Source organism: Aotus nancymaae, unplaced genomic scaffold (assembly GCF_030222135.1).
Source record: "Aotus nancymaae isolate 86718 unplaced genomic scaffold, 86718_ANA_hifiasm-v0.15.2.pri h1tg000040l, whole genome shotgun sequence".
NCBI classification, from domain to species: Eukaryota; Metazoa; Chordata; class Mammalia; order Primates; family Aotidae; genus Aotus; species Aotus nancymaae.
Window position 1 is genome coordinate 40,213,398 of NW_026988454.1, and position 20,286 is coordinate 40,233,683.

Genomic DNA, 20,286 nt, shown 5'->3' on the forward strand with positions numbered 1-20,286 from the left:
GGCCGGGGACGCGCGCGGCCGTCACGTGACCACCCGGCGCGTCGCGGGGGCGGGGCCGCGCGGGGCGGAAGCTGCGCCGCGCACCCGCGGGCTCTCTCCGGCGCGTCTTCGTTCCGTGCCGGTTTCGCTCAGCTGCCTGCTCGCACTCTCCTGCCTATGGGGACTCGCGACTTCGCTGCTTGGATTCTTCTGGCTGCTTTAGAGTGTACTTTGTTTGTATTAGGGGCGAGAGGCTCTGAAAGAATGCAGGTCCAGCAGACAGAGATTTGGGGTGGAGGAAGTAAAACGCGTGTAGGAACGGCAGGTGGTGCTGCTCAAAAATGCAGTTTTGCGATCCGGAGGAAGCCCTGGGGTGCCTAGCCGAGTTTCGGCTTGAAGATCCCCTAGCAAAAGAACTGCTTGTTCCCTTTCAAGAAAAAAAATAGGGTGGTGGGGGGCGGACAGAGGGGAGAGAGTACTCTAGGACTTTCTAATTTGTTCACCTTTTTAATGGTTGAGCAGTTTAATCGGGAAAAAAATGGGTATTACTTTCCCTTTGAATCCCTCCTTTTTTAAAAAACAGAATAGTGCCTGAAAAACTGGAGAAAGAAATTAATCTGCATGAGAATCTAAAATTAAAGAAAGAGGTTATTTTGATCGCAAGCCTGTGGTTTTAAACATCAGAACTCTAGCAGTATTCACTATTTTAGCATGTACATTTCCTTTTTCAGAACTGATTAAATTTTCCTAATTTGTAGGAAAATGAAGAGGGTGGAAGAGCAGGCCTTTTATCTTTAAAATAGAGTATTAAAGAAATAAATCAGAGCCTAATAGATTAAAAGAGTATGTATTTCAACATTCTATGACAGTGTCTTATTTGCAATAGTGTTGCGTTTTGGGATTTCATTAAATGTTTCATTCAAGATGGGAAGTTTTCAGTGTCCTTATATGTATAGAAATTTATATGTTTTCTGTTACTCTTCTGAAATCAGTTTAGTTCAGGGTTCTCATTCTCATATCTCAATATGTAAACCAGTCTCTTGAAGGGGGCCATCTAGTTCAATGATGCTTGCTCATGTTTGCAAAACTGTTTTTCTTATAAGTTCTATACATATAGAAATATTGAAGTGTATGTCCTTTAACTTTAAGCTTAGTTTTCTATCTTTATCTTCTTAGCCACTCAGTTTTATCCCTCTATCCTACACAGCCCATGAACAGAGAATAGCTAAAATTTGATATGTACTCGAAGATTCCAGCTTGAAGAAATAATGCTAATATTAATTTACCATGTGCCAGGTGTTGCTCTAAGTGCTTTATTCATATATACCCATTTAATTCTCCTAATAAACTATGAGGTAGGCACTATTATTATTCTCATTTTACAGAAAGAAGCACACAGCTGAGATTTGAATCCAGGCACAGACTGTAAGATGTCAACTAGTTCAGCCATTTCTCACTCATATCCAAGGTCTTTGTATTTAAGAAAATGGCTGCATCTTTCCTTGTTCAAACCCATCTTTAATTCCTCTCTTTTATGTCTCATATGCATGTGGCATGTAATTTGTTGGCTCTTCCTTCGAAGTATATCCAGAATCCAACTACTTACCACCTCCACTACAATCTACATCTCTTGTTTGGATTAAAGTATTACGGTAGACCAAGAACTAGTCTTTTGTTTGAGTCTATTCTCAATACAGAAGCCAAAATAAATCTATTTAAAAAGAAGTGAGATCATACCACCCTTTTGCTCAAAGTCTCCTATGACTTCCCAACACAAAGTAAAAACCAAGTCCTTACAATGGCTTTAAAATCCTCCCCTCATTACCTTTTTGACCCCACAAACTGTTTACTCAGCTTTGTATTCCCAGAAAGCTCTCCGCAAGCTCCCAACCTCAGAGTCTTTGCAGTTGCTGTTTCCTCTGCTTTAGAACACTTCCTCCATCTATCTCAGATGTCCAACTCTTCAGTCAGTCCTCTACTTGTCACTATATTTTAAATCATGATGTTTCCTATTCCCAATATTTCATATTTCCTCCTTTACTTTTGAATACTTATAATGTAATGGATGAGTTATTTTACTTATTAATCTTCATCATATTTCTCTTCACATCAGAACACAAGACTCAGGAGGCCAGGAATTTGTGTTCTATTTTGTATCTCAACTTCCAGGAATAGTGCCTGACACATTTAAAGAGGTTCTTTGTAAATATGTGTTGCATGAATGAGTAAATGAATGAATGAATGAATGAATGAATGAACACACATAGCCAGGTGCAGTGGCTCACACCTATAATCCCAGCACTTTAGGAGGCCAAGACAGGCAGATTAGGAGGTCAGGAGATCGAGACCATCTGGCTAACACAGTGAAACCCTGTCTCTACTAAAAATACAAAAAAAAAATACACACACATATATATATCCGGGCGTGGTGGCATGCACCTGTAATCCCAGCTACTTGGGAGGCTGAGTCAGGAGAATTGCTTGAACTTAAGAGGCAGAGGTTGCAGTGAGCCGAGATTGCGCCACTGCACTCTAGCCTGGGCGACAGAGTGAGTCTGCATCTCAAAAAAACAAAAACAAAACACACATTTGTGTATGTGAGTGTATATATACACACACGCACATTTATATATATGAATAAAAGTGAAATTATTTTTCAGTAGTTGCATATGAAGAAGAGAATTGAATGTATGAAATACTATACACTGCCTCCATCAGCCATTTGAAAGAAAGTGAGAAGTTTATGTCTTTGAATAATATAGGATAGCACCTCTCAGCATTGTCAGAGTGCTAGCTTCCAGTAATTAACTAGTTTCCAGTAATTTTAAGTAACAAAACTTCAAATTATTTGCTTAAAGAAATAAATCAGAGCCTAACAGATTAAATATATTTCTGCAATAATGTTACTGTCACTAGGATTCTATTTTGCTTCACTGAATCAAAAGTAAAGAAGTTGCAGCAGACTGCTAGGAATTACCCAATGCTCATTGTCTGTTTCCCACAACTTATAAAATACTTTTATGAATACCACACATCTCCAGGCACCTACTCTCCATATATCCTTCCAACACTCAGAATAGTCCGATGTTATTTGTTTTACTTAAAGATCAAAGCATTTTTTTTTTGTTTACTTAATGTCTGAGGGCATCCATGAAAATGCATGAGAAAATTATGTGTTACCGTAGAATGTATGTTGAAACCACTGATGTAGTTAGCCTAGGGCGGTGGTGTTCAAAGTGTTATCTAGTGACCCATAGGGGTCCTGTGACCCTTGCAGCATGAGGGAAACTTGTTTTTATAATAATACGAAGACTGTAGTTGCTTTGTTTATTTGCACTCTTTCAAATGTACGGTGGACTTTTCCAGAAACCGTATGATACGTAATGTAGCAATAGATTGATTATAGAAGCAGATATGAGAATTCAGCTATATCTATTAACCAGGCATTAAAAAGATGTAAAAAGAAAAAAAGAAAAATGTAAAATTGCACTTTTCTTTCATTCAGTTAGCTTTGTTTTAGAACATGTAGCAGTTGTTTTTTTTTGTTTTTTTTTTGTTTGTTTGAGGCAGAGTTATGCTCTTGTTGTTCAGGCTGGAGTGCAATGGTGCAATCTTGGCTCACCACAACCTCCACCTCCTGGGTTCAAGCGATTCTCTTGCCTCAGCCTCCTAAGTAGCTGAGATTACAGGTGTGTGCCACCACGTCCAGCTAATTTTTTTTTTTTTTTTTTGTATATTTAGTAGAGATGGGGTTTCACCATGTTGTACAGGCTGGTCTTGAACTCCTGACCTCAGGTGATCTGCCCACCTCAGCCTCCCAAAGTGATGGGATTACAGGCATGAGCCACTGTGCCTGGCCATGTAGTTATTTTTTTAAAGTATGTTAATACTTAATGGGTCTGTTATTTAGTATATATTATAGTAAACCATTCTCAGTTTCAACTTTTAACTTGGTAAATATTGATTAACTCATAAACAAAAGTTCTTTGGGGTCTTCTATAACTGTTAACACTATAAAAGGGTCCTGACACCAAAAAGTTTGAAAATGCTTGTCTGGGGCTATTTTGCTTGTCAGCTCTAAGTTAGATTTCTTCCCTTTTCAGATGATTTCAGATTTCAGCCAGCAATCATCTGATAGCTATGGACACAACTTTCTCATATTTCTGGAAACAGAACCAACCAGATTCAGGAATGTACCAGTCATTATAGCTAGCAGATGAATGGAAATCAAAGCAAGAGGAAGTTTTGGAAACAAACTCTTTTTAAATTTTAATTAAAACTTTTGCTTCCAGAGCTGATACATAGGTTGGTCTCTGCCCTACCATTTGACATTCTACTTACAGTAATCAAACAGTATGTTATTTTCTAGTAGAACTCCTTTGTAAATAATAGTAGACTAGCCAGATTAGCTTGTGTTTTGCTTTTACCTAATGTGATTGTCAGTGCTTTCTCTTCTAATGGTTCTTAATGTTCCTACTTTGACCACAGACGTTACAACTGAATTAGGACAATGTATAGCCAGAAAATAGCCCAACAGTCACTGAGACAAACTTTGTGGTTTGGTTATAAAGTCAAACATGCATTTATTTCCTAACCTGGTTGTATGTATATAATATGTATTTATTAATTTTTAGATGTCTTATATTGACAGTAGTAGCTTAGATATCTTCAAAGTCCATACTTGTTTCATTAAATGACATAGCCTTTCATTGAGCATAGTATTGAAAGATAAGAATAAATGCTGTATTTTATTTTTTAACAATGGATTTTTTAAAAGCTAGATTATTATTTTAACAAAATAGTCAAACAATGTACTCCATCACATAAAGGAAATTGCTTTTGGTCATGAAGGTAGCGACTGTCTTTTGCAATGTCACATTTTCCTCTAAATGGTTAGGATTTGGGATCAATATTAAATGGTTTCATAAACATCTGTATTTAGGATTTATTTATGAAACCCTATGCATACTATATCAATTTAATATAATTATAACCTAAAAATTTGAAATTTTTTCACAGAATGATGTCAAGCAAGATTCTGTTTGGAAAACAAAAACCACCTTAAGTATTTCAGACAGAGACTCTAGGGTAGTGAAGTGGTGGCAAAACTGTTGGAAAACTGGAGGAACCAAAAAAGAAAGATGAGGATACTTTGAAATCAGTAACTGCAGAAAGCCATTAGCTCATCTTAAGTTTGGAAGAGCAAAGGATATTTCTTCTGGGAGCTCCTGGAGACTGCTGGAGTACTTTTTTTGAATTCCTGTAATAGGAAATCAGGGTCCCATGTGCTCACTGAGTCTGCAGAAGTCCAGGAACTCACAGCCATAAGCAGTCACCCGCGACTCCAGTGCCAGAACCAGAAACGAATAGGAAAGAAATCACCTTCTCCTTTCCACCTTCTTTTTTCATGTGAGTGCCTTCTATTGACAACACTAAACAAGAAGCCATTTGTCAAAAGATTCTCAAAAACAACTTTTTCCAGCTCCCTTAGATATAAAGCAGAACATGGAAGTGCCATTGTGAGACTGGGCATCAAGTATCTGGTTCACAAAGTTTGAAAAATGATTTATTATATTGCTCAAGATGATAGATATTCTGATATATGGAACTAGAATAGTTGATTGTCTATTATTTTCTAATCACTTAACCATTTTTTCACCATAATGATCCAGGTCCACAGATATCTTTTCCTCATTGTACTATGTGACAACTGCAACTCGCTGATGTTACCAGTGTTCACAGGTAGCCCAGAGTAGAATCACGGTGAATGGAGAGAGACTGGCTGAGGGGAATATGGACATGAATCAGTAAAGGTTCAGTAAAGACATGATGAAGCCTAGGATCAGGAGTGCTGTAAACTAACTCGTGCATGCTACTTACTGTCTCCAAATCTCAAGTTTTTCATATGTAGCCATAAAACAGAGGTAAATTATCACTTCCATTCAGAGATTTGATAATGAAATTAAGTTAAAGTACTTGGCCAAGGTTGAAAAACCTTAGCTCTTACGATTACATTATTTGACCTGTCTCAAATTCTGAGCTAGTTCCGCCAGAGCCTCTCAGTCTACTAGAAAGCAATAACAATAAATACCTATAATTTCATAACTTCTATTGTCTTTTGGCAAAAAATCAATACATTGTTTTCTAAACTGAAATAATTGCCCAAGGAATGTAAATTTAAAATCCATGTCTTTTTTTTTTTTTTTTTTTTTTGAAACAGAGTCTCACTGCTGTATCACCTGGGCTGAAGTGCAGTGGCGCAATCTTGGCTCACTGCAACCTCTGCCTCCCAAGTTCAAGTGATTCTCCTGCCTCAGCCTCCTGAATACCTGGGATTACAGGTTCCTGCCACTACACCCTCTAATTTTTGTATTTTTAGTAGAGACAGCATTTTGCCAGGTTGGCTAGGCTGGTCTCCAACTCCTGGCCTTAGGTGATCCGCCTGACTCAGCCCCCCAAAGTGCTTAGATTGCAGGCATAAGCCACCGTACCCACCCTCCCTGCCTGCCTTCCTCTCTCCCTCCCTCCCTCCCTTCCTTCCTTCCTCTCTTTTTCATAAAATCCGTATCTAATTTCTTGACATTTTCAGTAATACAGGTTATATATTTTAGTTGTATAACTTTCATATTCAAGATTTAAACCTTAGTAATTATATTGCTTAGGACTCATCTTCAATATAGGAAATTTTAATTTTGTTAATTCCAGTTTGGGGAAGATTCTTTAGGGATAACTAAGGTCTCTCTGCAGTCAGGAAAACCTAAAAACAAACTTTATTTTGCATAATATGGAATGCTGACAAACAACAGTGTCATGGCTATCCACCCTTAAACTTTGTCATTATTGTTCTTTAGACAATATTAGCTATTGTGACAATTAAGGGAATAATCACCTATAATGATGTAATCTTGGCTTATACTAGAGGTTTTCAGATTTAACTTGTGCTATTGCTATTCTAGGGCAATATTTCCTTCCCCCATTCCTAGGAAATTATCTCCTTTTTGATATGCATGGCCCAAGTAAATGTTGGACCTGATGCAATTATAGGACTGCACAAGTCCCTGTAACAGGGAAGGGAATAGTGAGTTATTAAATAACAAATGTGGGTACCCTGCAACTCTTGATATCTTCTTATTTTTTAAGATGCTCAAACAAATTTTTGGGTGAGTGAAATTTTATTCCAAATTACTGCAGACTGAATGTTATCAGTTTTCTTGAAATAATAGGCAGATTTTCATATTGCACAACAGAATCAGATCCTTAACAAGAAAAAAAAAGCTTTTAACCTAGTATTGGTACTTTCTAGTTTCTGTCCTGGTCTGTTTCAGCTATGATCACCCTGCAATTTTTAACATCTATAGTGTCCTAAATACGAAGCTCCTTAAAATTCACAACGTCTATGACCTTCTTCTCTATTTAACTTCAGAGGCCTACGCCCAAGGACTAGGAATTTTCTATTCCTATGACTAAAATTTGGTTTTCCCCTTTTCTCTTTCTCATTGTGAAAGTTAATTTAATATGTCAACTCTACTGGCTAACAGATGACCATGGCTAAGCTATGAGCTGGTATAACATTATTTCTGAGTGTGTCTGTGAGGGTATTTACAGAAGAGATTAGCATTTGGATCAGTAGATTGAATAAAGAAGATCACCCTCACCAGGGCAGGTGGGCATCATACAAGCTGTTGTGGGCCTAAACAAAAAGGTGGAAGAAGGGTGAATCCACTGTCTCCTTTTGAGTTAGGACATTCATTTTCTCCTGCCTAATGACATTGATGCTTTTGATTTTTGGGCCTTCAAACATGACTGGAACTTACATCATTGGCTTCCCTGGTTCTCAGACTTTTGGTGTTGGATTGAAACTACGCTGCTGGCTTCCTGGGCCTCCAGCTTGCAGATGGTGGATGGTGGGACTTCACAGCTTCCATAATTTTGTGAGCCACTCCTTCATAATAAATCTTTTTCTCTATATGTATTTATATCCTTTTGGTTCTGTTTTTTAAAGAACTCTGACTAATACACCCATTGTCCCTGATTTCCATTGAGGGGCCATGACATTCTGGGAAACAATACTCCATTCTTGTAAGTCGAGCATGTAAAATAGATGAAGCCAACCCTTGGACTAGTGACATAAAGATGTGAACACTTGACCTCAGTGCTATCATGTGAAATTCCTGAACTTATATAATTTGGGATACAGACTCTCTTCTCTGCTTAGCAGCAAGTGCAGGTGTCACACCTGGAGCTGGCTCATTCATATTGCTCCTGTGAAGAACACCACTTGAAGTTCAAAGTGATAATGAAGAACAGCAGGACTAAGGGAATGGGGAGGCCTCATTAAAGCACAATTAAAGGTTGCCTTTTCTTTGAACTTCTCAATTACATGAGCTCATACAATGTCTATATTGTTTAAGTCAGTTTGAGTTAGCTTTTCAGGTAGAGGTTGCAACAAGAAACATCCTCATACATGTTACAGGTCCTAGGTCTGGCTACAAATAGTTTCATATTCTAGCTACAAACTTTCACATTTCTGGCTCTCCTACTTTCTCAGTTCTACTAGATGGTTAGAAATATGAGGCAAATGTGAAGAAAAAAATTCTGAGCAACTGATGCATCTCAACCTTTGTTAGAATAAGTAGTTGAAAAAAAGATGACAAGAAGAAATTGCATGATAATATAAGGCTAGATCAATAGATATACAATAAGCTTTAAAGCTTTATATCCACAAGATAAGAATATAACTTACTTAGGTGCCTATGTAATACCAAAAAGAGACAGAAAAAAAAAAAAAAAAAACATGTTCTTAGACTAAAAGGAATACTTCAGTACATTTCTCAAATCAAAAATTCGTATTTTCTGACCATGATAGAATTAACTGGATATTAATTTTAAAGTATTAGATGGAAATAAAATACCCTATCATTCAAAAGTTCAAAGTCTCCTATCTTGGGCCAACGATAAAAATAATATTATGCTCTGAGACAATTTTAAAACAAGACTAGAATACAAGGCATTAGCATTTTTTTTTTGAGTGTGGACAAAACTTACCTCAGAATATTTGTACTAAAAATATGTTTATTACTAAAAATGAAAAGAATTTTTAAAAGGAAACAAGAATAGAGGGAAAAAGTCTAAATATAAAAATCAAAGTGGAATTGATAATTCAAAAGTTTTATTTTTATTTAAAAATAAATGCACTTGGGTTGGTTCCAAGTCTTTGCTATTATAAACAGTGCTGCAATGAACATACCGTGTGCATGTGTCTTTATAATAGAAGAATTTATAATCCTTTGGGTATATATCCAATAATGGGATTGCTGGGTCAAATGGAATTTCTATTTCTAGATCTTTGAGGAATTGTCACACTGTCTTCCACAATGGTTGAACTAATTTAAGCTCCCACCAACAGTGTAAAAGTGTTCCTATTTCTCCACACCCTCTCCAGCATCTGTTGTCTCCAGATTTTTTAATGATCACCAATCTAACTGGCATGAGATGCTATCTCAATGTGGTTTTGATTTGCATTTCTCTAATGACCGGTGATGATGAACTTTTTTTCATATGTTTGTTGGCTGTATAAATGTCTACTTTTAAAAAATGTCTGTTCATATCCTTTGCCCACTTTTTGATGGGGTTGTTTTTTTCTTGTAAATTTGTTTAAGTTATTTGCAGATTCTATGGAATACTATGCAGCCATAAAAAAGGATGAGTTCCTGTCCTTTGCAGGGACGTGGATGAAACTGGAGACCATCATTTTCAGCAAGTTGACACAAGAACAGAAAACCAAACACCACATATTCTCACTCATAAGTGGGTGTTGAACAATGAGAACACATGGACACAGGGAGGGGAACATCACACACTGGGGCCTGTTGGAGGTTGGGGGCCCTAGGGGAGTTATAGTGATGGGGGGATTGGGGAGGGATAACATTAGGAGAAAGACGTAATGTAGATGACGGGGGGATGGATGCAGTGAACCACCATGGGATGTGTATACCTATGTAACAATCCTGTATGATCTGCACATGTACCCCAGAACTTAAAGTATAATAAAATAAATAAATAAATGCACAAATATTTATTTATCATAAGCAAATATTATTAAGAATGATATCAAAGACGAACAAGCACTATAAGGATGAAAATGAAAAAAAAAAGCATAGACACGGAGGAAGTTAACAGTATTAAATTACATTGCACTAATAAGTTTGAAAATTCCAGTCACGTGGGTAACTTGGAGAACACCAATCTGCATACAAATAAATTTTCCCTACACTCTGGACTAACTGTGCTTTTTACCTGGAATCTCTTTCCTTGGATCTTTGATGGTTTCTTCTTGTCAATGATATCTCAGCTTAAATGTCACTTTCTCAGAGAGGTTTTTATTTTGACTACCCATAGTTTCTCAATGTCCCTCAGCCTGTCACTCAGCACAATATCACACTATTTTAATTTCACCTGGGCATTTATCATTAGCTGATATTTAAAAATTTTATTTGTTGGTTTATTGTCTGTTTTCTCTTTTGAGGTTGTATGTTCCTTTCATACATAAGGACACACGAGGGTTCTGTGTGTCTTTATTACCCAATGCACATAGAACAATGACACATAGTTGGTATCAATAAAGGTCTTAAGTAAATGGTTCTTTTCAGAAAATAACATGAGTAGAATCACAAAAATATGTATCCAACAATCATGGTATTACCTAAAAAAAAAAAAAAAAAAAAAAATTCCAGGCATAACTGTTTGCTGTCAAACACTTTCAAGCTTTCTATAACTCAAAACTCTTAATGTTGTATAAAATATCTGATAGCCCAGAAAATGGGCTATCACTTGACCAGATAATTATATACTTAGAAAACCTAAAATAATAAAATAAAAAAATTTTTTAAACCAGAAGAAATGTAAGTCAAATGTTCAGATACAAAATAAATATACAAAAGAATACTTATATATTAGCAGTAACCATTTAGGAGATAAAATTTCAGTTAAAATCTCAAAGGATGTTGTTGAAGATGCATGAGGTTATTCTTAAATTTACTTAAGTGTGCAGGAAAGAAAATTTTGAAAAACAATACCGGTGGAAGGATTCTGATTTTTAAATGGGTGAGGATTTTTTTTCATAGTTTTTAAAATGCTTCCAAAAATAGTAATAGTTAAAATCATGTGGCATTTATTATTATGAAAATAATGTGGAAGTGGTGGAAGAATATACCCATTAGTAGGACAGCTGCTAGTATACAAGTGTACAGTGTTTGATGGTGAAAGGATAAGAGCTTAATGAGAAAGACTGTTTCCAACAATTTGGGGAAAAATTACCTACTTGGAGATAAAATATATGTCTATACATATATATATATATATATATATATATATATATATATGGTACATTCACCTCTTATACTATTGACCAAAGATTGCAAACTGGCCACCACTCTTGTACAATAACTGGGCCACAAATGTATATGGTTTGTTGCATGGTGTTATAAAACTCAAAAAAATTTACAACAAACTATATATATTTTTTGTTTTTTGTTTTTTAATGAGGGAAGAAAAAGTAAAACAGAAGATACAGCAACACTGGACTCACATTCCCAGATGGCAGCATTTGGCAAGAACAGAGGAGTGACAGCTCCCCTGGTGCTCTGCAATTTGGCACAATTCTTCCCACCTCCTGTTTTATGCCAGTTTGTCTCAAACATTTATGTGAATGGCTCCACTCTTGTAGCCATCTGAGATTAAAAACTTCAGTTGGGTCAAGAATTGGATATAAAAGATAAAACTCAGAAATAAGTGAGAAGAAAAAGATACAAGTGGATATTTAACTGACTCTTATGAACTGGTATAAGCCAATTCAATCTTGTATAACTCTTAGGTTATTTTTTAAAATTAGTAGTAGCTGCCAATGCTTAGAGGTAGATGAAGTTTAACTACTTTCCCACAGCCTATCAAGTTATAAAGAAAGCAACTGCAAATCAAATTCTGCCACTCATACATCCACTGGAAAGCATGCAAAAAATTTCACTAGGCATCATGCCTTGGTGCCATCTTTAAGTGACTAGGATATGACTCCCTAGATTCTTGTGGAAGTGTCTCTGAAATCTTTTATGCAATGTATATATCTCACATGCCATTAATTTCATCAATAAGTACCCATTTCATCAGAGATAAATTAGCTACAGTACTTACAGTCTTTGAAATGTGGCCTTTCTGATTAAATGCTAAATAATCACCTTTTGTATGAGGATTCCTGATTAAGGGAAACGATCTCATATAAAGCATAGCTTAAGCCAATTGTCCCATAAATTGTAGCACATTGTCTATGTCAAAGTTTAAAATTTAATTATAGACACCATAGCATTGGTCTTTTGCACAGAAGTACTTTCTGAGCATAGAAGAAACGGAAGAAATTACAGAGGAAAAGGATAACATTTTTTGGTGCCACAGAATTGGCAAGCTTTTGCACATCAAAAAGACCTTAAACAAATAAAAAGGGGAATTAAAAAATGGTTTGAAAATATTAGTAGCAAATACTTTCCAAGTGAAATTTTTCTCTTGTTCTATTATATATAATAAACATGATTAAAAACTTTATATATATATGTGTGTGTGTATGCATATGTGTATATACATAAACAAAAGATTGCAAACTGTCCACTATCCTTGTACTGTTATTTATTTATATACATACACACACATATATATATGTATTTCTGTTTTCCTCTTAGTGTTTTTGTATGTTACCTTATTATACAAGTATGGTTAAATGGATTTTTACTGAATATGTAGGATACAGAAGTTGCTCTGGAAGAAGTGCTTTCTTTCACTCTAGGACTTTCATCTTGCATCTACACTATGTTACTGTTGCTGCTGATTCTCGTGAAGGTGACTCTGCTGGCCAGATTCTCATCTGGTCACCAGTAGTGAAACTTCATCTTGATCTTGGGCAACAGAAACTATCTCCTGCAGTGCAAATGACTATTTTTTTGTTTTGTTTTGTTTTTTGATGGGGAGGGCAGTGTTTTTGTTTTCGATTTTTCTTTTTTGGGGTGTGGAAAGCAGCATGCACCAGTTATTCACCCACTCACTCAGAGGTACCCTTTCTTGACATGGGAGGATTCTACAACCACTGTCATGGACACTGGAAGCTCCAAAATGTAGCTTATCTTTTTTCATAGCTGTTGCTGTTGCTACTTGCCCAGTAAACAGAGGTGCTCAGCAGCCACCATGGTCAGAGCAGCTTTAGGATAGCATCTTGGTGTCAGTACAATGCTTCCAGCCACAGAGTGAAGAAAGACCCTTCCTCCCTCAGATAGAGACTCACCTCATTTCTTAATCTGCTATTAACCAATTCCCAGAATTCATCTTTAGAGAATCCTTTATTTCATCAAGAAAGAAGGGTTCTGCACCAAGATTCAACGGGTAACGATAACATTGCTCTACATGGGTGCATTTCCCAAAATCTGTGTTACTCAGTCATGCAGTGGACATCTGTTGTTTATGCCTGCCAAAAATTCATTTTCCTTTCTTTTGAAATGATGCCCTGAACTTGTATTGGGAAAGCTACTCCTTCACTATTGGCAGTCATAGAACTGCCAATCAAGATGTCCCCATTTCTTCTAGCCAAGGGATACACATGTGACCCAAATGATACCAATCAGATGCTTTTCTCTCTTTGAAATTTGGAGCTCATGTGAAATGCAGAAAAAGATGGGAAAAGTAGTTTGCGATGATTCATCCCAGCTGGCTGTGACTGTCCATTAGTTTCTCCTTTCCCCAGAGATACTTTGGCTCATGACTTCTTCAAGACTGACCCTAAGATTGTGTAAAGGTCTCCTATATTCTTCAATCCTCTTATACATTCCTGTGTGCTTGTTAGGCTGAGCTGATTTCTGTTTCTTGCACCTAAGGAATCCTAACTGATACAAGTTTTACCTATGATTGCACTTTTATGTAAGTATATTATTTTCCCAAATTTCCTGTTACTAAGTTTCACCTGTCTACCAGGATGGAACTGTAAATTAATTCTACCACCTTACCAATATCATCTGTCTATGTGGTCTACTTTTCTCATGAGATGCTGGATCTACTCACAAGGTAGGGAATAGGACAGGATCACAGCTGGAACATAATTATTGAGGTCAAATGACTGCCATGACTCATTTTCAATTAAAATGAGTAGTTTTATTTTTGTACTTTATTGGATCAACTCGAAAACACTCTGATTCCTTGACAGAAAGAGAAGAGAATATGAATTAAAGTAAGGACCAGTGACATAGGGGTTCTCCTTTCCCCTCTTGTTGCAACCTGGCAGGAATCAATAGGTCAATGCAGATATAATCAGAGCTAAGGTTTCTGAGTTCTGGGGTAAAATATTGAATTTATCTTTGGGAAAAATACTCCCCTGTTTGGGGTCAGATTTCCTAGAAGTGTCTCTTTAAACATACAGGTCTAAGGCAAAAACCTGCCCATTATTCTTGGAAAAGCAATTTTCATATTTGTACATTACAAGCCTTACTCTTCGATGTGAGTTTTAGAATTATTTTTAAATTCTGCAAAAAATTCTGTTGGGATTGTACTGAGTTGATAGATCAATTTGACATAGAGTTGCCCAATAAAATACAGGATGCCCAGTTAAACTTGGAGTACAAGTAAACAAATTTTATATACACTCTAGTGCCATATAATGACGTTTCAGTCAATGACATATTGCATACACGAGAAGAGTCCTATAAGATTTCAATACTGTATTTTTACTGTATCTTTTCTATGATTAGATACACAAATACATACCACTGTGTTACAATTGCCTGCAATATTTAATACTGTAACACGCTATGCAGACTTGTCGCCTAGAAGCAATAGGTTATGCTGTATGGCCTAGGTGTGTAGTAGGCTATACCATCTAGGTTCATGTAAGTACACTTTATGATGTTCACAAGATGATGTAATTACCTAATGATGCATTTCTCAGGATGTATCCCTGTTGTTATGTGACACATGACTCTATTTCTGTATCTATATATATAACTATCTCTATCCTATGAAATAATTTTTAGGCAACAATATGCAATAATGTTTGGGGCACAGTTCTATTGAAAAGTTATTATTCATGTTATTGAATTAAATTATTGACTTAAATTATTGACTTAAAATTTAACTGGTTTTTCTATATTTTTATTTGCCAAATACGACAACTCTAATTTTGGAAGAAATAACAGCTTTCAAATATTGAGTCATCTTTTTCACAAACATTCTGTACTCTCTATTTATTTAGGGTTTATATCACTAAATAATTTGGATTGTATATCTTGTTTATTTTCTTAGATTTATTCCTAAGTGCTTAAGATTTCTAAAATTATTGTGAATGAGATTTATTGCTATTGCAAAGGAATCCTATTGATTTTTGTATAGTTGTCTCATAGCAATCTTGTTGTATTTAATTAATTTGTTTATTAGGTCTTAAAAATTTTTGTATTCACAATAATATGACTTAAAAATAATAAGTTTATATTTCTTCTGTTCTATTCCATATCCATTTTGTTTCTTTTTATTATTTTACTATGCAGACTACAATCTTTAGTACAATGCTGAATTTAAGTGGTAATGGCAGATATCTTGTACTTAATTTAAAAGGAACATATTTATAATTTCATTAAAGATATATTTATTGAAATTTTTAACATATAGTTTTGGTCAGGGTAATACTTTTTTATTTCTAGTTTGCTAAGAGTTTACAATTATTATTATCATCATGAATGATTATTGAAACTTACCAAAAATGCTTTCTGTACCTATAGACATTATCATATAATTTTTCTCTTAATTTGTTAATGTGGAAATTACAGTAATAGATTTACCGATACAAAAAAATCTTTTGTTATAGATGTTACCAGCTTAGTTATGGTACACTCAGATGGAGACATATACACAAACATTTAAGAGTTCCATTTGCTGATATTTTGTTTAGAGGCCTATGTGACATCAGTTTACAATTTTCCTTTCTCATAGTATTTATGTCTGATCCTGGGGTGAAGGCTATCTTGGCCTGACAAAATGAGATCACTACAGGGAAATTTCTTATTTTTATATCCTCTAAAATAGTTTGTATAATTTTGAGTTGATCTTTTCTTTCAAACAGTAATTCCAGTACAAAAAAAAAAAATAGCTAGGCATGGTGGTGTGCGACTGTAGTCCCAGGATAATTAGCCTATCCGTCCTTTTAAACATTTCTCATTTCTTTGTGTTGAGAACATTCACTATCCTCCTCCTAGCTATTTGAAACTATATAATATATTATTCTTAACTATAGTCATTCTACAGTGATACAGGATATAGCTGCAATTTTGTTTTTGTCAGGTTTCCTTTGGGGTCTATTTTGGAAAGTTATATTTCTCTAAGAAATTGTCCATTTTGTCCAAGTTTTCATTTATATTGACAGACTTAGTCAGAATATTCTTATAATATTTTAATTTTTTATTCCATTACGTCCTGTTTTTATATTCTAATAATATTAGAATAGAATTGTGACCTTACCAGTGATTGCTGGAGCTGACTTGTTCTGGCTGCCCAGAGCCAAGTGTGTATGAATCTCTTCCCAATTTGCATTTAGTGGCATCATGTTGGTAGATTAAAATCAGCAATGGTGGTAGGATCTACACTATGGAAATCAGAGACCCCCTGTGAATAGGAACCTATTCCCCACCCTAGAGAGAGCTGGTTTACCAGCACACTTCTACTGCTCTCTATTTCTGTCCTTCTTGCTTTTTCTTCCTCTCTCCCTCTTTCTCATCAAACTTATTATAGATTTTTCTATTGTATTAGTTTTTTCAAAAACAATTTTTGGTTTATTTTATTCTCTATTTTGTATCTTTGTTTTTAATATTTATTGATAACTGATTTTAGTTTTATTATTCTCTTTGTTCTATTTCTAGGATTTGCCCTATTATTATTTTTAATTCTTGGGCAGATTATTTCTTCATTAATTCTTAGTTTTTCTTATTTTGTAATATGTGCAATTTAAGACTATATATTTTTCTCTAAAAACTGCCTTAATTGCATTATACAAGTTTTGCTATATGGGAGTTTAATTGTAATTAATGACTTAATGTTTAATAATAACCACTGTTCATTATGATTTCTTCTTTGACTCACGGCCTGTCCAGAACTTTGTTCTTTTAAGTGCTCAGATGCTTTACACTAAGATGTTGGTTTACTTATTTTTTAAGGCTATCTTTTTATTATTACTTTTATTTTATAGCCAAGTAGTTATAAAATGTGGTATATACCTTATTAGTTTTTGTTGAGACTACTTTGTGGCTTAGAACCTGGTCAACTTTTAAAAGTGTCTCATTTGAACTCAAAAAGAATGTGCATTCCCTAATTTTGCTTGAATTATAATTGATTATTTCAAGATTCTATAAATAGATAAAAATTGCATCCTTTATATTTTCTACATTGCCCACTTACATATTCCTTTTACATTGCCCAGGCTGGTTAAGATGATCAGTTCTGGAAACAGAGAGACCATATACCCATATACACATCTTAAGTCCAGTGATATATTTACAGTGTATATTTGGACATCTCCTCTTTTTTTTGAGGCAGAGTCTCACTCCGTCACCAGGCTCCAGGCTGTAGTGCAGTGGCGTGACCTCAGCTCACTGCAACTTCCGCCTCCCGGGTTCAAGCAATTCTCCTGCCTCAGCCTCCCGAGTAGCTGGGACTACAGGCGTACGCCACCACGCCCAGCTAATTTTTTTTTTTTTTTTGTATTTTTAGTAGAGACGGGGTTTCACCATGTTGGCCAGGATAGTCTCGATCTCTTGACCTTGTGATCTGCCTGCCTCGGCCTCCCAAAGTGCTGGGATTACATGGATATCTCTTTAATTGTCTCTTTTCTCAACTGTAAAATGGAGATGGATATAGAATCTGCTATACAGAGTTGTATTAAAATTAACATTTTATTGGGCCAGGGCCGGGGGCTAGGCGGGGACCGGGATTGTCAGTGAAGCGGCAGTGGCGGCGGCGGCGGCTCGGCAGGTGGGTTCAGGCTTCGGGGGCAGCCGCCGCCATGATCCTACTGGAGGTGAACAACCGCATCATCGGGGAGACTCTCGAGCTCAAGTTCGAGAACGCGGCCGCTGGAAACGAACCAGAAGCAGTAGAAGTAACATTTGCAGATTTCGATGGGGTTCTCTATCATATTTCAAATCCTAATGGAGACAAAACAAAAGTGATGGTATTTCTTTGAAATTCTACAAGGAACTTCGGGCACATGGTGCTGATGAGTTATTAAAGAGGGTGTACAGGAGTTTCTTGGTAAATCCAGAATCAGGATACAATGTCTCTTTGCTATATGACCTTGAAAATCTATCCAAGGATTCCATTGTGCATCAAGCTGGCATGTTGAAGTGAAATTGTTTTGCCTCTGTCTGAAAAACACTTCCAATTCCACGAAGAGGGCAAGGAAGGAGAGAACAGGGCAGTTATCCATTTGAGGGATGATGAGACCATGTATGTTGCGTCTGAAAAGGACAGAGTCACAGTAGTCTTCAGCACAGTGTTTAAGGATGACGACGATGTGGTCATTGGAAAGGTGTTCATGTAGGAGTTCAAAGAAGGACGCAGAGCCAGCCCCACAGCCCCACAGGTCCTCTTTAGCCACAGGGAACCTCCTCTGGAGCTGAAAGACACGGACGCCGCTGTGGGTGACAACATTGGCTACATTACCTTTGTGCTGTTCCCTCGCCACACCAATGCCAGTGCTCGAGACACCACCATCAACCTGATCCACACGTTCCGGGACTACCTGCACTACCACATCAAGTGCTCTAAGGCCTATATTCACACACGTATGTGGGCAAAAACATCTGACTTCCTCGGGGTGCTGAACCGCGCATGCCCAGATGCCGAGAAAAAAGAAATGAAAACAATCACGGGGAAGACGTTTTCATCCCGCTAATCTTGGGAATAAGAGGAGGAAGCGGCTGGCAACTGAAGGCTGGAACACTTGCTACTGGATAATCGTAGCTTTTAATGTTGCACCTCTTCAGGTTCTTAAGGGATTCCCCGTTTTGGTTCCATTTTGTACACGTCTGGAAAATAATCTGCAGAAACAAGCTGTGCTTGCAAGGACTTCATAGTTCCCAAGAATTAAAAAAAAAAAAAAAAAAAAGAATTCCACTTGATCAGCTTAATTCCTTTTCTTTATCTTCCCTCCCTCACTTCCCTTTCCTCCCACCCTCTATTCCAAGCTGTTTCGCTTTGCAATATGTTAGTGGCAATGAGTTGCAGGATAATGCAATCTTAACTTGTTTTCTCCTAAGTATTTGAGTTCAAAACTCCTGTATCTAAAGAAATACGGTTGGGTTCATTAATAAAGAAAATCTTTCTATCTTAAAAAAAATTAACATTTTATTATATGTAAAGTACTTTAACACTATTATGTGTAACTGTATTATTTGTGTAATATATAATATGCATATGTAATATGCATTATTATGTATATTAATATATTAATATGTATATTATTATTACACTTGCAAAATCCTACATCTATTCCTGCTAAAAATTCTCAGCAAAGAAAGAACACAGGGATACTCTCTCAGTCTGATAAAGGGCATCTGCAAAAATCTACGGCAAGCATATTACTTCATGGTAAAAGAACTACTGTTTTCCTCTAAGGCTAGGAATAAGATACATGTCTGCTCTTCTCAAATTCATCATTGGCAGGAAGGACTTCATCATAACAGACTTACACATCTGGAGTGAAATTTCCCTATGTATAGCTGTGAGTATTTGCAATGCCTACATGCTTACTGTTCAGTGATGGGATGAAGAGATAGGTTATACTCTGCATGATTTCTTCCCAGCAGCCAAAGATTACAACCTTTCCATTCTTCTTTTGAATTCAATAACTTTTACTTAATTTGGCAATTTGTAGTATGTGATAACTATATTTTGAATCCCAAATTCTACCTAGTATAAACTTGAATTCCACTTAGTATTAATTCAAAATCATTTTGTTTTGGACTATTGAAGTGAAAAGAACACAGGCTTCGGATCAAGAGTTCTGGTTGGGATCTCAGTTCTGCCACGTAGACATGAAACTTATCCCTTTTTGATCTCAATTTCCCATCCAGTTGAAAAAGGGAAGACTAAAGACCCCCCAGATTTTTTTCTAGCTTGGAGATTTTATATGTATCTATATTATTATTTCAAAATTTAGCACACGTCAGAATCACCTGATGAGTTTGTTAAAACACACATTCCTAACTCCTGTGAGAGAGTTAGAAATTGTAGAAATTC

At 36.1% G+C, this 20,286-nt stretch overlaps 1 pseudogene; it reads left to right on the forward strand.

Annotated features, from left to right (window-relative positions):
• The first annotated feature begins 18,049 nt into the window (after nucleotides 1-18,049).
• On the forward strand, nucleotides 18,050-19,374 carry LOC105705270 (actin-related protein 2/3 complex subunit 2-like; annotated as a pseudogene).
• Nucleotides 19,375-20,286: the final 912 nt, after the last annotated feature.